We start from the raw sequence: 26,800 nt of genomic DNA, 5'->3' as shown, positions 1-26,800 counted from the left end.
GCCCCTGATTTTCTAGGCTACCAGTCACTCCCTCACTTCCTCCTGACCCCATTCAACCTACACATATACTACTTATCTACTCAAGTGTTTGTCACTTCCTCTTGTATGAACTCCAATCTGCCAAGTCTTATTCTTCTTTCTACTCCTGGATTTGCTCACTATAGATATTCCATAAATGTTACATGAGTGTACTTCCCTTCTCATAATATTCTATTTTTCCCTCTAGACCTGCACTGTCCACATACAGTATTTAAATTTAAGTTTAACAAAATCAGTTCCACTAGCCACATTACAATAACTAAACACACACACGTCCCTAGTGGCTACTGTACTGGACAGTGTAGAAGGTTCCACTGGGCAGCACAGCATCTAGACTAGAAATTCAAGAGAGTGAAGGGCTATATCTATATTCATACACATGCCTGGTACACAGTGGGTATTCCATAAAAATCTACCTGAATGAATTAAGATCCAGGGATCCCGGATGCGCTAACTCCCATTTGCTCGATTTGCATGAAGAATACAAGCAAAGCCAAGATTCAAACACTGAAAATTCCAGTTTGCTAGTGGTCACCACAGAGAGCTTTCAGTCATGAGTGGCAAAATATGGTCACAGTGAGTAATGAATAAACTCCACGGCATCAGGACAAACAGAAGGGTCATGTGTCAGGAAATTAACATTCCAGAAGCCAAGTGATAGTTCCAAGTGATAGATAAACGGAGTCTACCCTGACTGGCTTCCTGGAACAGCTGAATCCTGAGCACCAGCAACCACACAGAGGATAGAATTATAATGCATAACACAGATCCCAAGGGGAAAATTCAAAATCCAGAGAGATGACACAGAGACTAAAATAGGAAAACCTCAGCACATATGGACTGGCTAAAGACACAGATTTTGGAGTCAGACAAGTTTGGGCTCCTGTTCTTCCTCTGTCATTTTCCAATCGGGTAATTTGGGCAAGTCAGTTGCCCCCTTTAAACTTTAGTTTCCTTATCTATAAAATGTGAGTAACAGTAATATTTATCTTCCTTGCTGTTTTATTATAAGATAACGTATGATGCATTCAACATACCTAACAGGCAATGGATAAATATCACTATTTTCATAATTATCAAAAGTAATCTGTAAAGACAAAGAGACCAAGAGGTCAAGGCCAACTCCAAGCCAATTTTCTGTCCTCACTATTTGCGGATTTTTTTTAATGTTTATTTAGAGAGAGAGACAGAGAGACAGAACAGGAGCAGGGGAAGGGCAGAGAGAGAAAGAGACACATAATCCGAAGCGGGTTCCAGGCTCTGAGCTGTCAGCACGGAACCCGACGTGGGGCTTGAAACCATGAACCCTGAGATCATGACCTGAGCCACCCAAACATCCCTTTCTTTATCCTCTTTTATGATATCCTTGCCAAGGGTTGCTCAGCCTCTGTCATCCTTTAATGACCATGAACTTCCTGCTTCTTGAGGCAACTCTTTCCATTGCAGATGACTCTAACATAAAATCAGAATGTTTCTCCAAGAAGACACTCACTATGGGCACATGAATGTGGCAATTTTTTAAAGATATTGTGCTGTCCCATGTATTATAGGACATGGAGCACCTGTCTCCAGCTCTCTAGATACCAGTAGCCTATGTGTGTGGACGCGCGCACACACACAAACACACACACACACACACACACACACACAATCACTGTAGAAACAACAGAATGTTATTCTATGTTTCCCATGTTCCCTATAAAAACAGTAGTACCATCACCTGCTAAATAATGCTCAGAGATGACTGGTACTTCAGGAACTTCATGAGCTATATGGTAGACTACGCCTGCTAGCTTTCAAATCCATTTCCCATCCTTCCACTGCCCTACATTTCAAGGAATTACATCCCCAGGGCTCTTTTGCCAACTGCTTTCTAGGAGGGTTCATCCAATGAAAAGTACTGGAGTGTGGGAAAAGGAGAGAAGTCAGAGTATTTATTTCTCACTCTGCCTTGTGTGGTGCCCCTTCTCTGGAAGGCACCATCCTCCTGGATCCAGGAGCCCTTCTCTCCACAGCCCGAACTCCTGCCACGGAAGCCCTCTCCATGTTCTTGCCCCTATGAACTCTGGCCTTGGGGCTTTGATAATACTCCCTCTTCCGGCCTCTTCAATCTTCTGATTAATCCCTAGATGGCTTCATGCCCCTGGTTTCTCTTTCAACTTTTCCATCACCTACGTAATGGATTTTCTGCACCATCAAATCCCTTCTGTTGGAATACACTGAGGAGTTTCTGTTTTCCTAACTGAACATTGACAGATGCAAAGATAGGAATGATGTTTTTTTTCCTATTTTTACCTTGGATGAATGACTGAAAACAGTAGTTAGAGGAAAGGATTATTTCTGACTTTTTTTTCATTGCTTGTGGAGAAGCAGTAGTGACGCTTGGTTTTTTTTTAATGTTTATTTTTTGAGAGAGAGAGAGAGAGAGACAGAGTATGGGCAGGGAAAGGGGCAGAGATAGAGAGAGAGAGAAAGACACAGAATCTGAAGCAAACGCCATGCTCTGAGCTGTCAGCACAGAGCCCAACCTGGGGATCGAACCTATGGACTGTGAGATCATGACCTGATTTGAAGTCAGATGCCTAACGAACTGAGCCACCCAGGTGCCTCTTAACGCAGTGACTCTTAAGGTAACATGAATTTTGTGATGTTTTCTTTCCTAGGGATATACGTTTAGAAGAAACTGTCAACACTGAAACTACTTTTCTCTTCATGGACATGCTTTACTTTGTGGAAAAGTGCACCATTTCCCCAAAAGAGATGGATTCCTTAGGAAATATCTGTGAGTAGTAGATGGAGGCTGGACTTCAAAGAAACAGTATATTGGCTTCTTTCCCCCACTTTCACTCCAACTCTAGAAATACAGGAGAAAGATAAAGGAGACTGATTCCAAAATGTAACCAAAGTCCATCTCAATTGGTTGCTAAAAAATGCCGCAACTTCTAACTGAAATACTTTAGATACAAGACTAACAGACCTAATTTAAAGTGTAGAAGCTGGGGCGTGTGGGTGGGACAGTCAGTTGAGTATCCAACTTTGACTCCGGTCATGATCTCATAGTTCATGAGTTCGAGCCCCATGTCCGGCTCTGTGCTGATAGCTCAGAGCTTGGAGCCTGCTTCAGATTGTATGTTTCCCTCTCTCTCTGACCCTCCCCTGTTCACTCTGTCTCTCTCTCTGTCTGTCTCTCTCTCTCAGAAATTAATAAAACATTTTTTTAAATTTTTAAATAAATAAAAATACCCACAAATTGTCTAAATTATAGATTATATAAGCATATTTCTTTGTCCAGGAGAGCAAGAAGTTGCGTCTTCTGATTCTGCTTATTTTCCAACCCATTTTTCCATTATTGTTTTCTATGCATACTCCCTTGGCCAGCTACAATGATAAGTGCCTGAAGAATCCTCTAGTTCTTTGGAACAGATATTCACCCAAACTAACTTAATGACACAGAAATTGGGTAGAATTTGTTATTAATCTAGAAGCAAACTCATGAGTTCCAAGGAGAAAAAAATCAGGCAAGCCTATGGAGGAAGAATAAAGCCAAGAACTAGAAAAACATCAGCAATCAAGGATATATTCTTCCTATGTCATTCTCTCTCAATCTATGACTTATCTGCTCTCATCTGTGTGCAGGTGGACTCCCTGGCTTCTCTTTATGTACTGCTGAGATGGATGGCTACCCCACAATATCATCCTTGGCATCTACATTAGCTGGTTCAGGTGGCCTGGATGGGACTAAAGATTCTCTAAATCCCCAATTCAAGACAAATTAGTTTCATCTGACCCAGCATGGGTCAAATGTCAGTTGACTCCATCAGCATTCCTGGGGAAGCAAGGTCATTTAGTACCAGCAAGACTGCTAGACTAGCCCTGTGGCAAAGCAGTTCTAAGAAACAAGGTTGAGGGAAGAAGAGAGTAATGGGCTAGGTAGGTACCCCTTAAGCGTATCAACTCCAAAAGGACATTATTCTAATTATTCTAATTTTTCAGGAAAGAAACAGCCATAAGAGGTTAAATCACTTGTCCAAGATCTCACAGTTGATTCATATCAGAGCCACTACAAGTTTCCAGAATTCTTTCTCCTCACTTCTAAGTTAACAACTATACAATAGAATCTATGGCAGGCAAAACATGGAAAGTTAGAGCCTACTACTACTACTACTACTACTACTACTACTACTACTATTACTACTACTACCACTACCACCACCACTACTACTTATCATTATTACTAATTTTATGCCAAAGTGGTATAAAATTATAAATTTATAAATAACCATAATTCTAAACGAACCAAGCAAGTGTTCTAAAATCATAACTGATACTATTTGTCCACCTCCACCAGCTCATCCATCTGCCTCTCTAAAGTCAGCAGCTGCTATCAGATGTTTAGTAGGACTCAGAATCTAGTGAACTACCTGCAGAGAGAACTTGCAACAGATTCTGTGCAAGTGCCAGAGAGCTTCAGAGCCCTAAATAAAGCATGGTAATTCCAGATCTACAGAGCTTAGCAGAGTAGGGTAAGGGAAGTTCAACTTCATCCATTTTGACAATACTGAGTCTCCGTGAGCCTTCAATGTCCAGGATGGAACTACATGAACATAATACATCTTCCCTACTCCCACGGTTTGGAGTGTGAAGGGAGATGTGAATAGAAAGTGGCTTTCTATTGTGCTTACTAGTGTGGTAAAAGGAATTTAATGGTCCTAAGTCCTTTACCCACAAGGCAAGAAACCTTTGTTTTCCCCCCACCAAATACAGGATATCTACAATTAAGAATATCCTCACAACTAAACTTGAGTCCCAATGAGTCAGTGGAGGAAAATACCTTACCTTCTTGGGAGGCCAAGCAGTGTGCCAGGTAAACACGAACTCCTGGAAAAGAGGGGTGCACCTGAATGTAAAATAATAAACGTGCTAGAGAGATTCAAGTGCAAACCTTAAAAGACTTCCTGCAACTTGAATATATGATTTTGAACAATAAAACTCAGTGAAAGAATTAAAAATGAGAATACGTTAACTGCTGAGATAATAATCAGTGGCCCCGATGATGGAATATAGGAAATAACTCTCAAGGCACAAAACAAAAAGGAAGAAAACCTCAAGGAAATCACAAAGGAAAAGGCTAGGAAACTAAGATGACAGATTAAACATAATGTAAATGGAGAAAAATAAATGGATGGCAAAAAGGCAATCATAGTGATTAATGCCTAGAAACCAATACTAGGTAAAACAATACAAAGAGAAAAGGGCACCTGGGTGGCCCAGTCGGTTAGGGGTCTGACTTCAGATCCGGTCATGATATCACAGCTTGTGACTTCGAGCCCTGCGTCCAGCTCTGTGCTGACAGCTCAGAGCCTAGAACCTGCTTCAGATTCTGTCTCCATCTCTCTGCCCCACCCCTACTCATGCTCTCTCTGTCTCTCTCAAAGATAATTAAACATTAAAAAAAAAAAAAAGTTTAACAATACAAAGACAAAAACGAAAAATACTTCCCTAAACTGGGCAAAGATCTGAACCTGAAACTGAAAATGCTTGTGAGTTCCAGACTACCCTGATGGAAAAATTAAATCCCAGGCTTATTTTGGCAAAATGTATGAAGTTTTAGGATTAAAACAAATGTTATAAACTGTCAGGCAAAAAAAAAAGAGAAAAGAAACAAGTTTACCTAAAAAGAAAACAAAACTCAGACAGGCATCAGACTTTTCATCTGCAGTACTAGAAGCCAAAGCACCTATAGACTACCTTCATAAAAGGTCAATTCAAGAACCTTCTGCCTGCCAAGATGTACTTCACCAATCAGAATGGAAGAAAGAACATCTAGGGCTTGCTGTAACTGAGAAAGCATATAATATGCACGTCTAATCTGAAATACCTAAAAAAAGTATTCTAATCAAACAACAAATGAGCCCAAGCTGAGTTTTAAAAAAATACGGAGAAGGGAAGATACACTCAAGTGGAAAAGCCACTGAGCACGGAATTGTAATGCAAAGGCTCTCAGGGCATGTATCATGGGAGTGCTAAGGAGAGACATTTGAAATACAACAGGCACTTGTAACAGAGATACATTTTCTTCAACTATTCCCAGAAAAAAACAATTAAAAAGAAGCAGGAGGTAGAAAAAAGGAGAAGATAAAAGCATCTGGAAAGCATTAGACTGCATGTTGCATGTACAAAAGAAGATGGGGAAATAAACATTATTGTCCACTGTAGGAAGTAACAGGGAAGTAGACAGAGAGCAATGTTATGGTTCCAATGAAGAAAAAAAATGTATTGTGGTTGGGACTGTATTTTGCTACCAAAGAATAGCAGTCATCTATGTTTGAAATAGCAAAAGAGGGACTTGTAATTATTATCAGATGCAAGCTGAACCTCCATGTCAATAAGACAATTGTTCAGATCTCAACTTGCATCCTTTTAGTTTAAAATGCTTATCAGACATGTGAATCATGGACTGCTTATTAAATATATCTTTAAAAGGAACACAGACAGATATTTGGCCAAAGACAGAGGCCTGTGTCCCTTGGAAACTGATGAGATACAGACTATAGTCATGAATTGTCGACCAAATGAATATAAGAAGTAACTTAATTATTGCAGGTAAAGTAACAACATCTAAGAATCACTCAGGAATTATCTAGAAAACAAAGAAAATGAGAAACAAATGTTCACATCCATGCATGCATATCTTCCCTAGGTTTCCGTTGGGGTCATTTACTATGCATCTGGAATCACATCTGTATCACATGCATGTCACTGCAATGCTGTAGGAACTATGGTGAAACCGAGTGTTTTCCCCCAGAAATCCCCAGGAAAAGGGCATAGCCCTCTTATTTCCTTAGCTTTAAATGTACTCCTCTGAAAGCATCCCTCACACAGCTGTTTCTGGCATCCCCATGTCTATCGCCTCCCACAGTCAGAGGCTGAGATCATTGATGATAACAGTGCCTACATGACATGTGTCATTAGAAAAGAAAATGTCTCTAAGGAAAGCAAGTTAGTAATGTGCATCCCCATTATGGAAGAGACTGTAGTGTAACCTGGTAAAATGAGTTGAAATGTACACAATTACTACTGTTTAAAAAGACTGATATTAAAATCTGTGCAATTTTTTCCATAGAAATAGCTATGGTATGAGAAATAGCTATGGTATGGTATGAGAGATGGTACTGGTTGGATATAAATCTATTGTACTAAAGTTGGAAAAAGTATTGAGTTGAATAGTCTAGGAAATATTTTTGGTTAGAGGTATCATTAAGGAAAACATATAACCACATCATTCCTCTATGTTTGGTAATACTTTGTGTCCCTTAGTTCAAAATAAAATATCTGAAATCAGTGAACATTAATCAGTTATAACAGGTGGCTGTCAGCAAGTTACTTGGAGACACTGGAATAATAAAAATGAACAGACTCAATAGTTCTGACATTCTTATGACAACAAAAGAAAAAGGACTATGTATGGGAGTATGGGGGGGGGGTGTATGGGCAGAGAAAAATGTCTTAGATCATAGGGAGAAAGGTTTAAGCCAAAGCAGATGTCGAGATTGTGACCTAGAGAATGTGCTTCCTTTGGTGCCTGCTTATTTTCCTAAAGGCACCACTGGGTAAATAAACCAAGAGTCTGGGAACTCACACTGTGTATCAAGGCTCACTTGTCAGCATCCCTGTACACAGGAAGTCAATGATGTCACTCATAGGATAACTTTCATGGGATGTTAATAAATGTGGCAAGTCAATGCCTACAAAAATTTCTCTACATCTTGCCACTTGCCTTTTTCAGTAAGGTAGAAAGGAAAGGCAACTTGGATTTCATCAGATTTACCAGGAGTCTTAAAAGATTTTCAAGCCCAAAGTCCTCATTGGACAGATGAAGAAATGATTTGGCTCTGAAATGTTAGCTTGTTTGTCTAAGGTCACAGGTAGGTTGCATCAAAATTTTTACCTAGTTCTTCTAAATCCCAAACCAATGTACTTTACACTGTTAGACGTTAATCATCAAAAGATCTTTAAATCAAAAATTTCAATGGAGGTCCAGCTCTATACTATTGACCACTTCCAATAACAATTATAAGGCCTTTTTTTTAGGATGATAGACACTCACAAATCAGTCTTGAGTAGTATAATTATGCATTTCCAGCACCTATAAGGAAATAATTTTCATTATTCTAATAAAGATTGTTTTAAGGACTGAAACTCCTTCTTCAATTATTTTATAACGCGCTATAATACCTAGGTTCCTGACTTTTTATTAAAGTTCTTATAATTTTTGCATTAAACAATCATGAAATAAGGATAATATTCCTTCTTTTCCTTTTATCTAGAAAATATTATGAACATTCACCAGTTCCGTTATGTTTTATTTGTTCATTTGTAGGTTTTGTTTTGTTTCTGTTTTTTTGGTTCCATATTTAAATGCAATCTCCTGGTATTTTTTCCCATCTGAGTTATTTCACTTACCATAAAACCATCAAGGTCCAGCCATGTTGTTGCAAATGGCAAGATTTCCTCCTTTTGTGGCTAATACATACAGACATACATGTGTGCGTGTGTGTGTGTGTGTGTGTGTAAATGCTATGCTTTATACATAAAGCATCATCTTTATTCATTCATCCATAAATGAACATTTAGGTTCTATTCATATCTTGGCTATCATAACAATGTGCTACAAACATAAGCGTGCACATATTTTTTTAAATTAGTGCTTATATATTCTTTGGATAAATACTCAGCAGTGGATAGCAATGTTTTTAGCCCTCACAGTGGCTACACCAATTTACATTCCCACCAACAATGTATTAGAGTTTTCTTTTCTTCACATCTTCTCCAACACGCGTGATCTTTTTGAGAACTGCAATTCTGCCGGGAGCCGCACCGGCCTCTTTGGATGGAAGTCACAGCAAGGAAATGGCAATGTTTGCACAGCTTCTGCCATGAGAAATGAAGACTAGTATCTCCTTCTGCTACTACTGGCTCATGCTGGAAATGAGCCTGTTTGTATTGACCAGGCCTCACAATATTCCTTATCAGACCCATATTCTGAATTCAGATACCTCATAAGGAAAAGCATATTCCTGCCTTTACAAAAGAGACTTTAGATGAAAGCTCTATGGGCAATTGTCAAAAGGCTCTTCCTATGGGCCTTGCAGATCCAAGACTTAAGGGGTTAAGAACACAAGAGTTACAACTGAGCTTGGCCCTGAGACAAACAGCCTATTTCAGGGCAGAACATAAGTTACTACATATATCTTTGCTAATTGGTGAAGCATAGCAGTCCCTTCCTCAAGGCCTACATTCCACAAACACCCTCCCTTACACTGGCAACTGGGATGAGGATAGATAAAAGTAGCTAAAACATAAACCCAGGTGCAAAGACTGACAATTTAGGGCCCCCATGGTAGTTTCCACAAATAAACCAATTCAGAAACATTTATCTTCTTGAGGGCCAGACAGAATAACTCCTAGCTTATCTATATACAATTTAACTTGTATGTTATGCTGTTTTTCACTATGAACATTCTGTTAATTGATATCACAAAAGGCCTCCCATTGTAAGAAATTCCTTTCTATGACTTCATCTTGTTGCTGAACCTTAAAATAAAGATACCAAAACCAACAGGACAGAGATGCCTGCCTGGTGATCAGAAAGAATCTCGGGGCTCTCTCATTCTCTTTCGCCGACACCGTCCATCCTTCAGGGACCCCTGGACCTGTCGGAGCCGGTGTGGCCTCCGACACAATTCTAAAAGGTGTGAAGCGATATCTCATTGTGGTTTTGATGTGCATTTACCTGATACTTAGTGATGTTAAACATCTTTTCTTGTGCCTATTGAATCTATGCTTTCTATGGAAAACTGTCTGTTCAGGTATTCTATTTTAATTGGATTGGTTGCTTTTTGTTGTTGTTGAGGTGCATTTTTTTTTTACATATTTTGGATATTAACCCCTTATCAAATATATAATTTGCACAAATCTCCCATTCAGTAGGATTTTTTTTTCATTTTGTTGATGGTTTCTTCACTATGTAGAGTTTTAGTTTGTTTCCCTTGCCTTTGAAGTCAGATCCAAAAAAATATCACTAAGGCCAATGTCAAGAAGCCTACTGTCTGTTTTCTTCTAGGAGTATTATGATTTCAGGTCTGACATGCCAGTCTTTAATTCATTTTAAGTTAAGTTTGAGTTATTGAAGACTGTTTCTTCCCCAATGTATATTCCTGACTCTTTTGTCATAAATTAATTCACCATTAATGTTTGGTTTCTTTCTGGGCTCTGTATTTTGTTCCATGGATCTATGAGTCTGTTTTTATGCCAACACCATACTTTTTTGATGACTAGATCTTAGTAGTATTCTTTGAAATCAGAAAGAATGATGCCTCTAGTTTTGTTCTTTCTCAAAATCACTTTGGCTATCCAGGGTCTTTTGGGTTCCATACAGTTATTATAATTATCTGTTCTAGTTCTGTGAAAAATGTCTTTGGGATTTTAATAGGAATCCCACTGAATGTGTAGATTATTTTGAGCAGTGTGAGCATTTTAACAATGTTAATTCTTCTAGCCCATGAGAATGGAATATCATTTAATTTATTTGTGCCTTCTTTACCAGTGTCTTGTAGTTTTCAATGTACAGATCTTTCACCTCATTCATTAAATTTACTCCTAGGTATTCTATTCTTTGTGATGTAATTGGAAATTGGATTGTTTTCTTAATTTCTGATAGTTCATTATTAGTATACAGAAATGCAAGAGAGTTCTGTAAACTGATTTTGTATCCTGCATCTTTACTGAAAAAGTAATGCTTATGCCCATCCCATAGATTTTAGACTTTTGTATTTTCATTTTCATGACTTTTTTGTCTCCAAGGTTTTTTAAATTTACCTTTTGATTTCTTTACTGACCCATCAGTTGCTCAGTAGCATGTTATTTAATTTCTACACATTTTTTTATTTTCAGGTTTTATTCCCAAAATTGACTTCTAGTTTCATACAATCATGATTGGAAAAGATGCTAGATAGGATTTCAATCTTCTTAAATTTACTGAGATTCACTTTATGGCCTAACATATGACCTATCCTTGAGAATATTCCATGGGCACTAGAGAAGAATATATATTCTATGTTGCTTTTGGATGGAATGTTATATCTATACCTATTAAGTCCATTTGGTCTAATGTGCAATTTAAGGCCAATGTTCCCTTATTGGTTTTCTGTCTGGATGATCTATCCATATCCATTGATGTACACGGGGTATTAAGTTCCCCTACTACCATTGTATTGCTCTCAATTTCTTCCTTTAGGTCTATTAATATTTGCTTTATATATTTAGGTGCTTTTTATGTTGGGTGTGTAAATATATATAATTGTTATATCCTTTTGCTATATCCTCTTTATTATTATGTAATGTTCTTCTTTGTCTTTTATTAGAGTCGAAATAGCTTTAAGGTCTATTTTGTCTGAAATAACTATACCTACACTAGCGTTATTTTTGGTTCCATTTGCATGGAGTATCTTTTTCAATCACTTTACTGTTACTCTTAGTGTATCCTCAGTTCTGAAGTGAGTCTCTTCAAGACAACATTTAAATGAGTTGCATTTTTTATCCAATCAGTCACTCTATGTCTTTTGATTGGAGAACTTAGTCCATTTACATTTAAAGTAATTATTGATAAATATGTACTTATTGCCATTTTCTTTATTGTTTTCTTCCTATTTTTAATAGTTTCTCTCTGTTCCTTTCTTCTTCTATCGCTCTCTTCCCTTGAAGTTTGGTGATTTTCTTCACTGTTATCTTCACATTCCTCTATAGATTTTTGCTTTGTGGTTACCAGGAGATTCATATGTATATGTGTATATGTGTATATATATATATATAGGTGCACATATATGTGTGTGTGTGTGTGTATTTTTTTTTAATGTTTTTATTTATTTCTAGGAGTGAGAGAGAGACAGCATGAGCAGGGGAGGGTCAGAGAGAGAGGGAGTCACAGACTGAAACAGTCTCCAGGCTCTGAGCTGGCAGTCAGCACAGAGCCCGATGCAGGGCTCAAACCCACGAACCACGAGATCATGACCTAAGCAAAAGTTGGATGCTTAACCAACTAAGCCACCTAGGCGCCCCTGTGTGTGTATTTTTTAAGTTAATAACTTACATTTGAGCACATTTTAAAAACTCTACATTTTTATTACCTTAAAAATGTTGTTTTTGATGTCATATTTTTTATCTTTTTATTTTATGCATCCTTTAACTATTATGTTTTTATTTTTATTATGTTTACTTTTTTTATTTTAACCTTCATATTAGCTTTATAAGAGAGTTATATACTACCTTAACTATATTTTTGCATTTATACTAAGATTTTTACTTGTACATATTTTCTTGTTACTAGTCAGTGCCATTTGTTTTCAGCTTCACAAAGTCACTTTAATATTTCTTGAAGGCTGGTTCAGTGATGATGAACTTCTTTAGTTTTTGCCTGACTGGAAAACTTTTCCTCTCTTCTCCAATTCTGAATGATAGCCTTGCTGAGTATAGTATTCTTAGTTGGAGGTTTTTTCCTCTCAGAATTTTCAATATATCATGCCCTTCCTTTCTGCCTGCACAATTTCTGCTGAAAAATCATCTGATAGCCATATGGCAGTTCCCTTGTACATAAAAAGTTGTTTATCTCCTTCTGCTTTTAATACTCTGGGTTTAAATGTTTACATTTTAAGTATAATATGTCTTGTGGTGGATCTCTTTGGATTTATCTTATTTAGAATTCTTTGTGCTTCCTGGATCTGGATGTGTATTTTGTTCCCCAGGTTAGAAAAGTTTCCAGCCAATACTTCTTCAAACAAGTTTCCTAACACGTTTCTCTATCTTCTTTTCTTTTTTTCTGGCACCCCTATAATACACATGTTATTCTGCTTGATGCTGTGCCACAAGTCCCTTAAAGTATCTTCACTCACTAATTTTTTTCTTTTGTTGCTCTGACTGGGTGATTTCCACTGCCCTATCTTCCAAGTTGCTAATCCATTCTTCTATTGCATATCATCCCCTGTGGAAACTCTCTAGAGTATTTTTTAGTTTAATTACTGTATTCTTCAGCTCTGTGACTTCTGTTTGGTACTTTCTCATATGTTCTATCTCTGCTGAAGTTTTCTCTGTGTTCATCCTTTCTTCATCCAAGTTCAGTGAACATCTTTACAACCTTTACTTTGAACTCTTCATCAGGTAGATTATTTATCTCCATATCATAGGGTTATTTTCTGAGCTTTTATCTTATTCTTTTATTTGAACATATCCCTGTCTCCTCATTTTGACTGACTCTCTGTGTGGGAAATCAAATGGCTATGTCCTGGGTTAGGAGATTATAGGGAATTCATTGCAAGGCAGAACACTGGTTTCTGGCCTTGCTGAAAACAGCAGGCCACATTTTGCTTATTCAGTTAATGTATATCTAGGGGTTAGGTCCTGCCTATGCTCATATGTTCCTTAGACCATGTTATCTAAGGGAATATTTTATCCTGTCTTAACTTGTTTTCTGCATGCTTTCTATACATTCTGACTAGCATGTACCCCACTGATGTATTACAAAATCCTTCCCTAAATGAGCATCCAATAAATATGGGACTTTGAGAGAAGCTTGGGGAGACTTCCTTTGGCCTTCTTCTCACCTCTCTTGACTTGCATGGAGCCTTGAGTAATCCTTTCGGACTGCCTCAGCTTTTCTCAACAAAGCCAAAAGCTGAACCCACATCTCTTGTTTGTTTCTATGTATTAGGCAAAACAGCTGTTTTTCCCAGTCTTGAAGGTGTGGACTTGTGTAGGAGATGGACCTTATCATTCAACTTTGCCCTAGTCTGGTTGTTTCTCAAACCGCTATGATTTTTTAAGCAGCCTGATTTGTTCTTTAAAAAAAAAAAAAAAAAAAAAAAATTTATTTGAGAGAGAGAGAGAGAACGCATGAGTGGAGGAAGGACAGAGAGAGAGACACAGAATCCAAAGCCGGCTCCAGGTTCTCAGCTGTCAGCACAGGGTCCAGTGGAGGGCTCGAAATCATGAATTGAGAGAACATGACCTAAGCCAAAGTAAGACACTCAACTGACTGAGCCACTCAGGTGCCCCCTGATTTGTTCTTGTCCAAGTTGTTGAAGGTATGCCAAGAAGAATCAGTGTCTCAAAGGAACAGACAATGCCTAGTTTCAGGCTAACTGTAAGTCAGATCTGCAGGCAGCAGCTTTTAAGGTATATAAATATATATAATCATGTGAGTCCACAATCATAAACCCTGCTGCCTCAGACAAGGAGGTCTGACAATATCTCCTGAGTAAACACTGCAAAAATCATGGTTTTAGATATAAGCTTCTTTCTCGGAAAGATCAGTGAGCTATGGAAAGGCCAAGAGAGGGGCGCCTGGGTGGCTTAGTCGGTTAAGCGTCCGACTTTCGCTTAGGTCATGATCTCGCAGTTCGTGGGTTCGAGCCCCGTGTCGGGCTCTGTGCTGTCAGCTCAGAGCCTGGAGCCTGTTTCAGTCTGTGACTCCCTCTCTCTCTGACCCTCCCCTGCTCACGCTGTCTCTCTCTCTCTCCTAGAAATAAATAAAAACATAAAAAAAAAAAAAAAAGAAAGGCCAAGAGAGTATGCTAATGTGGTATCTCCCTGCCCATGTTCCCTGGGGGCAACTCTGTAACCTCTGGGATATGTGGCAAACCTGAAGCCTGTCCCTCAGGCTAAAGCTCCAGGACAAGAAAATAATGAAGAAATAAAGAACGGGGGTATGTTTCAGCCTGCTATTTGTGCAGTGCCTGGAGGTGGTAGCCTGCCAAGGACTATTTCTTCAATTGTTTCAAACGCATGGGTACCCCTTGGCCACCAGGGCTGGGCACTCAAGGAGCACTCTTGGGGGTGGGCTGTGCAAGCCCACTAGCTGTGGTGAGGCAGGCTGTGGCTATGGCATGCAGGGCGGTGTGTTCCCACCGGAGCGACAGGATAGAAAGGGAGGTGTGAAAATGGCCTAAGTGGTGCCAGCACCAACTAGGCAAGAAAAGAATGCAAAAATGGCAGCTACCAGCACCTCCATCCCTGGCAAGAGTCCTAACAGGTTCCTGGCTCCCAGGCAGACACTTTAAGATTAACATATGAGACTCCTCAATACGGTCTAGGTGCCTTTCAAACTGTTGCTTTTTGCTAGGTCATGGGGTGAGTGGATCTATGTAGGATGCCTTTAAGAGTAGATTTTTCCATTCCCTATAATCCTATGGTTCCCCTGGAAGTAAGCCTTGCTGGTTTTCAAGGCCAGATGCTTTGGGGACTCATCTCTCCAATGCAGTTCCCAAGGATTGGGGTGCCTGTGTGGGGCACAAACACCTCATTCCTCAGGGGCAAGCTCCACATTATGAGATCCCTCCCAAATGTGGCTCATATACCTGGTGTGGAGTTTCTTGCAAGGCCATGTGACTGCTTTTCCCACCTATCTTCATGTGGCCCTTTTGTCCTTTGTTGTAGAAGTGCTGTTCAGCTAGATTTCAGGTCATTTTCAGAGGGAACTGTTCCATATGTAGCAGTAGATTTGTTGTGTTCATGCGAAGAGGTGAGTTCAGGATCCTTCTATGCCACCATCTTGAAGTCTTTATTTTAATTCTGGCACTCCAATTACTTGTATGTGAGACATTTACATTATATTCTATAATTCTCAACCATCCTTTATCTATTACACATTCTTTTATTTCCTCTCTGTGCTTCGGTTGAGTTGTCTACCAGATTATTGCTCCTGCATTCAATGGTCCAATACATTTACTGAATAATTAACTTAAGATATCATACTGTTTGGTTCTACCATGTCCATTTGATTCCTTTTATAGATGATACTTCTGTGGTAAAAGTATCCGTGTTTTTATCTATTGCCAGTTTCTCTCTCTTCTTGAGCACATTTATAATAGCCATTTTTAAATATTTGTCTTATAACACCAATTTCTAGATCACCTGTGAATACATTCTATTGACATGGTTTTTTTTTTGTCTTTCTTTAAATTATTTTTAATGTTTTATTTATTTCTGAGAGAGAGAGAGAGAGAGAGAGAGAGACAGCATGAACAGGGCAGAGTCAGAGAGAGAAGGAGACACAGAATCCGAAGCAGGCTCCAGGCTCTGAGCTAGCTGTCAGCACAGAGCCCAATGCAGGGCTCAAACCATGAACTGTGAGATCATGACCTAAACCCAGTCAGACACTTACCCGACTGAGCCACACAGGAGCCCCTTTTTGTCTTGATATATATTTTTTGGTCAGTTGGAGTTAATGTTTGTTTGTTTGTTTGTTTGTTTTAATTTCTGAGAGAAAGAGACAGCATCAGCAGGGGAGGGTCAGAGAGAGAGGGAGACAGAGAATCTGAAATAGGCTCTAGTCTCTGAGCTAGCTATCAGCATAGAGCCCAACGCGGGGCTTGAACCCACGAACTGTGAGATCATGACCTGAGATGAAGTCGGACACTTAACAGACTAAGCCACCCAGGCGCCCCTGGCCAGTTATAGTTAAATGAATATCAGGTACTGTGTTAAAAATTGTAGAGGTTTCCAGATTACATTATCTTCCTCCAGAAAATATTGGCCCTTTTTTCTGCTAGGCAGGTAGAGTCAGAGTTGAACACCTTTATCCAACCAAGGAATAATCTGCTGGGAGGCTGGCCTGTAGTTTTACCAAGTCTCAATGAACCTCTAGAAATTTACCTCCCCTAGGGTGCAGTCTTGTACACTTCAACTGAATAGCTAGGATGATCACCAGGATCATTATCCCAACAGTTCTTCAACACTCAGCTTTGTTGTGTCAATGCTACTTTCCAGAAGCTCTTGACTTTGTTTGTATTTTGTTTTGTCCCCCTCCCCCACTTCATTCCTTTTTAGAATTGAGCAGAGGTAATGAGGAAAAAGCAGGCTGTATTTTGAATCACTTTTTTTTTTTTTAAGTATTTTACTCCACTCCTTTGAGATGACCATAATTCTGTACATTTCTTTTTATAATAAGAGCAACCTCTACCTGGGCAGAGGCCCCATTCTCTACTTCCTTAAGCCTGGTTTGGTTGGTTTTTTTTAAGTTTTTATACTCTACTTCCTACCCATGGCCAAAAGTAGGGCATTTCCCCAGAGAAAAGGTATCAATCATCAGCTCAGATTTCCATGGTGTTAACATCTCTGAAATTTTAGCCATTCTAGTTCTCGTTAGATCAAAAATTCTCTGATACGTTTAAGCATAACTTTTTAAGTGGTTATCCATATTTCCCAGTTGTTCCAAACAAGAGTAATATTCTACCTCCCAAGTCACTCCACCCTATCCAGAACCCTAGTCATATTTTTGTTCACTGTAAAATAAATTCCACCAGTCCCTTCAAAAGTTGTCATGGAAGACAGACAGATGGGACAGTATTATATTAAGTAGCTGAGAAGAGCTTTGTACAGTGCAAAGGAATTTAAAATGCTACTTAGAATACTGCAAAATCACTGTATTGCAGCCTAAGCATAATGCTGCAATGAGTTTGCATGTCACCAGCTTTTATATAAAAGACAAAGAAAAACAAGCAATATACCTATTATTTCCAGCAGCAACTCTTGATGCAAAGACCTGAAGGAAGAGGTGTCTTACACCAATTCGATAATATAACAAGGAAGTGACATAGTGATGTTCCATGTTGTTCATGTTTGTAGGGTAAAGATTTGCTTTTTCTTTTGGATCTATATATTCAGAAGATGAATATTTTTCCTAAAACATGTAAAATCACTTTGATATAACTGTCATTATATGTATGAAATTCTTTAAAAACATATCAATTTCAAGTGCCTAGTCTTTTATTACTTAACCTTGCAATAATGGATCTTATCAGTCTCCATACTAGTATCGAAATGAAAGCCTGAAAATTATCACAACCCTCAAAGTCTAACTTTTCCATATTCATTCATGAAAGCAGCCAATGGAGAGTAAGAATTCAAAGTTATCTCTTTCTTTCTAGGATATATTCTTAACACACATGATATCTGGGATGACCTTCCCACCTTTCAAAAGACCCAGCCTTTATTATATAATTAAAGAGTTCCCATCTTGCCAGTAACTGAAGACCAATTGTGATACCGTTAAAACTGGAAAATTTCAACTTAAAAACATAGGAGTAAAGCTTTGTTTGTAGAATTTGGATTTTATGGATTTAATTTTTTTGTTTCAAATTATTGAGGCAGTCATAAGGGAACATCATACAATATATTTTGTTTTCAGAAACATAATCAAGCTTCCTTGATCCTTATGTCATTCTGAATTTATGCAAAGTCCAAAACACATGGTACTAATGGTCATCTATGCTGTAGCAGGAAAAAGAGGAAATACTAAGAAAATTAACAGTATAAACTGAGATACAGAACCATAGACAAATTATCAAAGGCCTTAGGCTCTAGGCTTGATTCCATCAATTACTTTGTTCCCTCCAGTAAATTATTTAACTTCTGTAGCTTGGTGACTTCTTATCTATAAAATGCTTAAAAACTCCTAACATACTTTACAGGGATCAAAACTGTTATGAGGATCAAATGAGAAGGTGTTTTTTAAAGTATTATACTTGAAAAATGAGAAAGCAAGCGCTATGCAAATGTTTAAGAATCAGTATTTGTGTAACTCTAAGAGGTATTTTTATCCTATTTCAGAAAACAAACTATCTTCAGGCACTTGAAAACCTCGTCAGCCTTCATTTGCATAAAATTATTATTCTAATTACAAATTATTTTCATGTATTCATTAAAGCAGGTTCATCAGGGCATCTATTAAGCAATTCTTTATTAGCCTAATTCAAATTATGTATATGAAAGTAATAAAGATGCATTTCTCTTTCAATAATAATTTCAAAGAGTCTCCATTAATCCAACTAACTGACATATTACTCTAAATTTTATGCTTTCTGATTGTGAGAGAGGAAAGCCTACATTTGTGAAATAGGTTCAGTGCAAATTCCAACAGTTACTGACGTGCTCTTTGATGGCAATATCTAAATATTATCTCAATATTATGGGCACACTTTATGTTTTATTCTGCCATTTCCACTTCACACTTGAGAAGCAGAGCCTATATTCAGGAAAAAAAGTTGAGTTCCTGAAACATTGTTATATGATATTGAGTAACATGAAGAGACTAAAACTTACAACTCCCAGACTAAAATTTACAACTGTAAAATACAAAATTTTACAGTATTGATAATGCCTCAAGGGACAGCCCACCTGAATTACGGACACAAACAGGATCAGGTAAAAAGATATTTATGTCCTTGTGTTTAAATGTATTTAAATACGGAAAATAAAAGAAGCATATCTTTATGGTCTGACATCTCGTTTCTCCCCTTCCATATTCCCCTTCCCCCAAATATACCAGCGTACCCTGAGCACTCCAGGTAGCTTAACTCTTCTGTGTCTTTGCTGTTCTCTTGGCCTGGGCTGTCCAGCGTCCATCAAAATCCTCCCTCATCTTCAGGCTGTGAAGCCATGCCTTGCCATTATTCCATGGAATGTCCTGCCTAGTAATGTTCTGTCTAGTAATGGCTAAAATTACTCACTTAACTGCCTTTTCACCTAAAGTATTAACTCCTTGAAGATAAAACAATGCCATATTCATCTTTCTATTGCCCATGGCCCCCTAGTTTTTGGCATATGCTTGAAAGTCAAGGATGTGAAAGAAAAAAAATGGATGAATGAATGAATGGCTGGATGCTATAGGAGGCCAAGTGACAGACACAGTATTTTAAAGTTACACACACTGATACCTATAAGCTAGCATATGCTTGGCAGGAGAGCAAATTCAAATTATAAAAAAAAAAATCTACCTAACTTATAAATCTATCCTGATGTAGAAATAATATTATCCAATCTTATCTGGTATGAATATCTTGGATATTATCACATAAAACTTGATTCAATTGTTCACATAAAACTACTCTGGATATGAAACATTAAAAAGATTTATGTTCCATCAATAATCTGTCATTTTTCATGTGTCTCCAAGCCATTTTTTACTTCCAAAAGTCTTTAGTATCTGGACCCAGGGGAAAAAGGGACCAGCAATAAAACAGTAGTGAAATAACTAACCAAACTGTTATTTAGCCATATAACTTTAAGATAATATAAAATTACTAAAAATCATGCCTTCGAAAGATCTTCCCAAGAAATGTATTAAGTGAATAAAACAGAATATTCCTTACTTTTCTGAGTAAATAGTTTTACGTATATTTCTGCCTTCATGTATGTAGATAAAAGGCTAGAAGGATACACAATATAATATGATCCACAATATAAAAGTGGTTATCTCTGGTGAGATTACAGGTGAATATTTTTTAATTTACTTCAAAATATTTTTTGGCCTTTCCTAATGTTCTTTAAAAAAAAAACAATTTTTTAACGTTTATTTATTTTGGGGAGACTGAGAGAGACAGAGCATGAGCAGGGGAGGGTCAGAGAGAGAAAGAACCACAGAATTCCAAGCAGGCTCCATGCTCTGAGCTGTCAGCCCAGAGCCCGAGGCGGAGCTCAAATCCACGAATCGTGAGTTCACGACCTGAGCCCAAGTCGGACGCCCAACCGACTGAGCCACCCAGGCGCCCTCGACTTTGTTAAGACTCCTAAAAAGAGTCTTCTGTTATAACAATCAGGAAAAACTGCCTATACATTATTTCCATTCTAACAGGGGAACACCTTCAAAGTTTCAGGCAAAAGGACTGAACAGGGCATGATTATCCCAGAAGGAGAATCCAGTACCACCCCTCCCCCCACCTTACTATGTGAACCAAAAAGCCACTTAATGCTTGCAACCTCAGCTTCTTTGTTTTTAAAAGGAGGTGTTGGGGGAGATGAGCGTTCAAGTGTCATGTAGACGTAAAACCCTGGAACTCTGAGCAAAAAGCAGATAGCTTTCAAGAGCCTCGGAAATCAGTTCCATCCTTTACGACAGACAGGATATAAACATGAACCAAGTAAATAAGGAAACCCAAGTAGCAACTGCCAAGAACCACAGAAATCCCCCAAAGACCAAATACCATCACATTACAACAGAGTCACCCAGATTCCTTACACTCACAGAATGGCCCACTGTCTCTTGAGTTCATTCCCTTGAAGGTTAATTAATTGCTTGCTGTCTGGGGTATTCTTGAGATGCTAAGGAGTCATTTGGGGAGGGAACATAAAAGTTATACTAAACAATAATATGCGATTTATAGTCTGGATGTGGCACATACTGTATGGGCTTACTTTTATTTCACAGTTAATCTCCCAGCTCACAAAAGTTTTATCGGATTGGAGGCATGTGCGGTATTCCCTTTATAAAATTTTATAGTCCCTTGCTATTTTCAGGGGTTTGTTTTATAGGCACAATTTGCTGCTTTAATCTCACCCAATTGTCATGTTCTAAATCATGGTGAATAAAAATGTCTTAAAAGGAGAGCTGTGCTGAGGGTAGTACTTAATTACACTTAGTGCCTGATTTAAATGTTATCTGGGCTTTGCCAAGTGCCGGGCACAGGGTAACCCGGCAGTGCAAATCTACATAAACCGACACAAGTCATTACTGGGCCGTTAATAGCAAAGCTTTCTAGTGCTCACTCAGATCACACTCCGGCAGCACTCTGATGAAGGTGGGTCCTCCCGTCTTCCATCAGTAGCGGTACAAATTAAGGCAGCTAATGAACTAGCTCCAGTGGCTAATGTTTTCAAAGTGGGAAAGCACGGGTTTCATCTTTAGGTCCATCACTGAACAAGGCAATTTCTGGTACATCTCTTAGAGGAGCTTCCCTAATTTTCTTTCAGCCAGATGCTATTGATGAAGAATATTAGTGTGGGAAAGGAGAGTCTCACCTGAGGAAAGGCCATTCATTCTCAGGAGTCAATTATGCTTCAGCAAAGCTCAAGAGTGCTTAAAACCTGCATAGCCTATTTCTTCCACACTTCCTTGAGGTATGTGAAGGAGAAAAGTGAAAGAAGAGAATTGAAGATATTCCGTGGCATCTACAGTTTTAGCATGGCCCCTGGGCCTGGCCCCGGGCAACAACACCCCGCGGTCCCTTTAATGAAATACTCCTTCCTCGTTCCTTCTAACTAGTGCCTCACGCTTCCTTTGCAGGAAGCAGATACGCCAGCTAATCTCTGCACCACCGTGTCTGTCTCAGAAAGGGGCTTGTGACCCAAGGCAAACCGATCCAAAGCCTCCTCAAGACTGTCCCCTGCAGGAGAGATGTCCTCTGGCTGCGTAGGTGGCTAAGCTGGGAGTGGGTGGATCTGGGGCTGCCTGACTGGGAGCAATGCCAAACAGAGCCAGATCTCCCAAAAAAGGCTTAAGTGTCAAGGTCTAGCCATGCCTAACGAAACACCTCCCAGGCTTTCAGGAGTCAAGACCATAATAGTCATTTTGTCTTAAGCTGGGGGGACTTCAGTTTCTGACACCTGCGACAGAATGAGTCCAGACTAAAAAGAGACATTCCTGTAAATGGAACAAAGTGTTTTCTTCAGAAAAGCAACACTATCCGTCCTCCTTTTTCTTTAGTGAACATTTCCTAAGTAGCACATTTCGAGAGAGAGAAAATATGATCACATATTCTAAACAGATGTTGTCATCCATGACAAATATTGCTTTCACATCCCCCAAGGTAACATCAGCTAACTCCCAAAGGGCCTGTCCAGCACATAAATGGAAAAGTATATGGGAAGCACTAAATAAATGGAAACTAGCAGCAATCATAGTAATATCTGGAACACTCAGGTTATTTATACTGAGAAAGGCTTAATTTACAGCTCTATTGATCTTCTGTTGGAACTTATCTTGCTATTTATAGATAAATATACTAAAGATTACAAGAATGTTTTTAAAGAGACTGATGAAGTTGGTCTGAGTTTTCTATGTGCATTTACCACATATGTACACATGCATAAGTAATAAAATATACTGGTTTATGAGTTTTAAAATCTACATTCATGGTATCACAGTATATTCTTTTACAATTTCCCTTTGTTGGCCTGAATTAATGTGTTTTAAAATTTCTCCTTGTACATCAATAAATCATTTATATACATCCTTATGTATATAAATACATATTATATACATAAATATATATTTCACTTCAAGAATTCTTTAGTATTTTATTATATGAATAAATCATAATTTATCAGTTTCTCTATAATGGCCTGTTAGGAGTTTTCATTCATCAATCATTCATTAGCACAAACAGTATTATGATGAATACCCCAATATTACACACATCTTTTATGCAAACTGTATGATAATTTCTCTGAGGCATATAGCCAGAAGTGGATGTAGGGGTCATGGTATATATACAGCTTCAAATTCATTATGTCATAATAAATTGATCTACAAAGTGGACAGACCTATTTTATATTCCCACCAGCAATTTGGATATCTTGATGATTAAGAAAAATAGAATCCTATATGAATAAATTTAAAAAATGGATGTGAGAAATCTCACAAAAGTGAAAGAATTAGGAATCCCCGACTTAAATGTACTATGTGGCCCATTTCCTCCTGCTTTCTTACTAATAGCTAATATTTGTGTATATCTTTATAATCTTGAAACCACTTTTTAACATACAACTTTTTTGGAGATGCTGGAGATAAGGGATCAGGAAAAAGGATACAAAACATGAATAAAAATGGGCTCTAACATCTTATAACCAGGATCAACATTGCCCCACAAAAATACCACATCATGTTTCTAGCCCAAGTTACCAAAACTGCCTTCTTCTTTTTTTAACGTTTATTTTTGAGAGAGAGAAACAGTGAGCATGGCAGGGGAGGGGCGGAGAGCGAGACACAGAATCCGACACAGGCTCCAGGTTCAGAGATGTCAGCACAGAGCCCAACATGAGGCTCGAACTCTGGAATGGTGAGATCATGGCCTGAGTTGAAGTTGGATACTTAACCAACTGAGCCACGCAGGCGCCCCAACCACATACACCTTCTAAGTGGTCTCTCCTGGCTACTGCCAGGGGTCCTTCCCATCCCGCTGGATCATGACTCTCCTCTGCATCTAACACCTCACTAACTGCCCTCTCAATCCAAATCTTGTCTGGAAATCTCTCCCTGTCCACTTCATCCACTTGCTCCATGCAATATTCTATTCCGTTTTGAGTTAACAGCTTTAATAAGACTCCTTCCAGGAAAGCTACCGCAACTCCCAAAATCTGGGGGGGGTGTCAAAGGCACACAAATTACTCTATTTCAGCAAACATGGCATCTAGTCCTTAAAGAACACACTTGCCTCATCTGTAGTATTTCTGCCCACTGGACTGCAAGCCTTGCTAGAGCGGGAACCCAGGCTGGTTAACTCACTACAGTGTTTCATACTCATACTCATGATAGCCTGGATCCAAAGAGAAGACATCAGGAGGAGGCAAGACCAAATGAAGATGCTAACACAATTCTATCCCTTTTGTGTTCTACTTTTCTTGTTTCTTCTGTCTGTCATTTATAGATATATAGATATAGAGAAATATAGATATATACATATCTGCAGATTACTCTTGTAGCTCTGTTGCTATCATACATTGGATTCAAAATAATTCATACTCTTCATTTCCACACAGGAGGCAGAATGTTTTAGCCTAGCTTTCCTGGTATTTGAGGTCTGGAGAGGAAGATGGTTGATATTGCTATGTTCTTTTCAGCATGAATTAATTCTAGACTGAACAAGTGTTATTATTAATCTGGGGCAATTAATCAGTCCTATTCTAGGTTGCTTAGTCTCATCATGTGCTACTAGCTCCCACTGTGACAAATGCAGAATACTTTCCATGACTGTGCGTTTAGAGTCTATGAAAAAAATCCCTTCTAGACCCTTTTTTCCTCACTTTTTAAAGTTTTTATTGGTTTCAGGAGAATTTGGTGATTCATCACTTACACAGAACACCCAACGCTCATCCCAAAAAGTGCCCTCCTTCATGCCCATCACCCACTTAGCCCATCCCCCCACCTACCTCCCCTCCAGCAACCCTGTTTGTGTTTAAGACTCTTAGGGTTTGCTTCCCTCTCTGTCTTAATCTTATTTTTCCTTCCCTTCCCCTACGTTCACCTGTTTTGTTTCTTATATTCTACATATGAGTGAAATCATATGGCATTTGTTTTTCTTTGACTAGCTCATTTCGCTTAGCATAATACTCTCTAGTTCCATCCACATTGTTGCAAATCACAAGATTTCATTACTTGTTATGGCTGAATAATACTCCATTATATATATATATATAATGTATATATATATATATATGTATGTATATATATAATGTATATATATATATGTATATATATATATAATGTATATATATATATATATATGTATATATATACACACACACCACATCTTCTTTATCCATTCATCATCAGTGGACATTTGGGCTCTTTCCATAATTTGGCAGCCGCTGATAGTGTTGCTATAAACATTAGGGTGCATGTGCCCCTTCAAATCAGCATTTTTGTATCCTTTTGATAAATACCTAATAGTACAAATACTAGGCTGTAGGGAAGTTCTATTTTTAATTTTTTGAGGAACCTCCATACTGTTGGCCAGAGTGGCTGCATGGGTGTGCATTGCCACCAACAATGCAAAAGGGTTCCCCTTTCTCTGCTTCCTCGCCAACAACTGTTGTTTCCTGAGCTGTCAATTTTAGCCATTCTGACAGTTGTGAGGTAATATTTCATTCATTGCATTGTTGTTGTTGTTTTAAGTTTATGTATTTATTTTGAGAGAGAGAGAGAACGAGCAGGGGAGAAGCAGAGAGAAAGGGAAAGAGAGAAGCCCAAGCAGGCTCTATGCTGTCAGCTCAGAGCACGATGCAGGACTCGATCTCATGAACCACAAGATCATGACCTGAGCCAAAATTAACAGTTGAATGCTTAACCAACTGAGCCACCCAGGCACCCATTTCATTGTGGTTTTGATTTGTATTTCCTTGATGATGTTGAGATCCTAACTTTTAAAAATATAGGAATTCTGTAATTGGCCAAATCAGTCACCAAGTAGCTAGGTTTCCTGTCCTAAAGATAAATCCCAAAGGTCACTGGAATTAGAAATATGACTCCAATATCACTTAACAGTTCAATATTCATCTATGAATTCATACAAACTTCCCTTCAAGGTTTTTATATTTTGACTCCAAATCACTTAAAAATGGTTAAAGCTCTTTGAATTCTGTTGAAATTTCTTTCATTTGTCCTTGCTTGCCTCTTCAAGCTTTAGTAGGATAGGAAGTGGTATTTTTAATTTCCCACCAAGAGCATTCACATTGATGGGAGTTCCCTTCCATTCATACCAGCACTTCCACACATGATTTACATACACTGTATCATTTCATCTTCAGAACATCTCACAATAACAGATACTCATCCATGAATTTTCAGGCGACAAACCTGAAGCTCAGAGAGGTCAAGTTCTCTCCCTTTCTAACCCCTTCTTGCTGTCCTGCCTCTGTCTCTTCCTTTCTGTCTACTCCTTCTAACTCCAGGATGAATCCTCCGATTTAAGACAATTCTTATTTACTTGGAGCTGGAATCTACTTCCCTGTGCATTGTTTCTCTGAAAAATGAGAACATTCAGAAGCCAAGATCCTCTTCTGTACAAGAGCTCTTGCCGTGTAAGAGATCCCTACTCACTAACCTCAGTCAGTTGCAAAAATTACTACTAATAATGAACTAGTCTCTGCTTGTTTAACTTACCTTCTCCCTAAATGAGCTTTAGCAGTGGTTTTTCAAACTTTCTGTGGCAGGCAA

The sequence above is a fragment of the Hyaena hyaena genome, unplaced genomic scaffold, assembly GCF_003009895.1.
Source record: "Hyaena hyaena isolate Hyena2069 unplaced genomic scaffold, ASM300989v1 scaffold_1106, whole genome shotgun sequence".
In the NCBI taxonomy this organism is placed as follows: domain Eukaryota; kingdom Metazoa; phylum Chordata; class Mammalia; order Carnivora; family Hyaenidae; genus Hyaena; species Hyaena hyaena.
The sequence above is the reverse complement of the archived record's forward strand: the minus strand, read 5'-3'. Positions refer to the sequence as shown.